The sequence below is a fragment of the Halyomorpha halys genome, unplaced genomic scaffold (assembly GCF_000696795.3).
Source record: "Halyomorpha halys isolate HHAL.00 unplaced genomic scaffold, Hhal_1.1 Scaffold1.1, whole genome shotgun sequence".
Taxonomy (NCBI): Eukaryota; Metazoa; Arthropoda; class Insecta; order Hemiptera; family Pentatomidae; genus Halyomorpha; species Halyomorpha halys.
Window position 1 is genome coordinate 1,700,551 of NW_027115366.1, and position 2,051 is coordinate 1,702,601.

Below are 2,051 nucleotides of genomic sequence, written 5' to 3' on the forward strand. Positions count from 1 at the left end.
AAGACTGAAACGACAAGAAACTACTCGTAGATTCCGATTGCTACAACACTTACTTGACAAACGCTCTAAACTTCCCATTCACTACAAATAATTAGTATACACTACAATAACCTGACCAATTTGGACATATGGAATTGAGCTCTGGGGCTCCACCAAACCATCAAATTCTTCCTGCATCCAATCGTTACAATCCAAAATCCTACATAAAATCCTTGATGCTCCTTATTTCGTCACAAATAAACTCATTCACAAAGACCTTAACATCCTATTCGTTGCAGATATGCCCAAAACAGATATGCGTCTTTTCATTCCAAACTCCTTACCCATCCTAACCCATTAATTCTTAATCTTTCATCCTTAACAATCCCTGATAATCCTCCGGGGCGTCTGAAAAGAAGATGGGCACGGGACCTTCTAATTTAAATTAATGTTTGAAGTACCACCAATGCGTGGTTCCTTCCCAAGATTTTCGAGTGTATATGAAACATACCACATATTTAGCTATTGTATTATTTTGTACATTTGTAAATTACATTAAATAAATAATTAAAAAAAAAAGAACTATAAAGTAGTCTATGACGTTTATCTTCTTAGGAGTAATAGTTTTCATGATATTTACTGTACTAAATTATTATTCCTAGTAATTAATGAAGAAGTTTGTCGGTGGGGTGCAGTCAGCAAAGAACAACATAAATAAACAAAACCATATTTATTTATTTTATGCCGACGTTTCGACCTGAATTTCAGGTCTTTATCAGAGGTTATGGCAAAGAAGGTAGGCCTGCAACAATTATTCCTAGTAGTTTGGACCGAATTCCACATGTAAATATCATAAAAAGTACTACTGATACGACAGTAAACTATTAAATTAAATACAACAATGTTGATAAAAGGCTCTCGCGCTCAAAGAAAAAATTTAAAAACATAAAATATTGAAAATTTTGTTTACTTTAATTTTGCAAAGAATAATTACCTCAAAAAAAAAAAAAAAAAAAATAGAGAGTTTTCGAGATACAATCGAAAAAAAAGGGACACAATTATCTGATGTTTTTCTTCTTTTTTTTTTCGAATATCAAAAAGATTCCTGGAAAATGTCAGTTAGCAAACCTCAGATTCAAAAACTGGAAGATTCATTATTTGATTTCTAAAAACTAAAAATTCTCCTTATATATCCTAATTTGACAGAACTACGCTGCCATTAAACTGATGATTAGACCTGCAACGTGGGTCGAAACTTAATTTTCAAATAAAGTTTTTATAACAATTTTAGTACCTTTTTTTACTATTATTGACTATTTTCATTCAAATTTTATCTAAAATCAATAACCTAATAAAATGATTAATAATACATAAAATAATTATTCTAATTGAATTAACAAACTTAAATGTTGAGAACTTTCATAATGTCTGGAATCATAATATTCATTCTATTGCTAGCTTTAATGAATGGGTCGTTAGAAACACCTGAGTTTGTTTATGGTAAACAGTTGACATAAGATTGTTTAAATGAAATCTACATCAAAGCAACACTTTAACAAAGCTTCTCCATCAACTGGAATACTCTAGCTAAACGTTTCTTTAAATTATAGAATCGGACAAATAAATATTTCATTTCAAATAATTAATTCAGTAGCTTTTTGCTTGAACACAATAAATAAATTTCTATTAAATGGCGAACCTAGGTTAAATAAAATCTAAGAAAAACATTTCTCAACTTGTGGGGAAATATTAAAATAGAAAATTAAGACGACAAAAACTTTATTTACAACTAAACAAAACGTTTAGAGTAGAAGTACATCGATTATGGGACAACTTGAAAAATAATTAATGGTATCGAATGAAGTCATTCATGAACGATCTTCATTAAGAAAACATGGTTGAACCAACGACGTCATTAAACCTCTAACAAGCATCGAGATATAAAACCTACTGACCCTTAAAGGTACATGAGCAAACATAAAAAATATTTAATGGCACAAAGGTTATAAGATTTTTTAATAAAAAAAAGAATGATTTTTTTTATCTCTCTCTCTCTCTCTCTCTCTCTCTCT

The 2,051-nt window shown here is 29.9% G+C and overlaps 1 protein-coding gene across 1 annotated transcript in view; it reads right to left on the minus strand.

Moving 5' to 3' along the window:
- The window catches only part of LOC106685053 (phospholipid-transporting ATPase VD), a 197,078-nt gene that overhangs the window by 187,235 nt on the left and 7,792 nt on the right, over positions 1 to 2,051 (minus strand).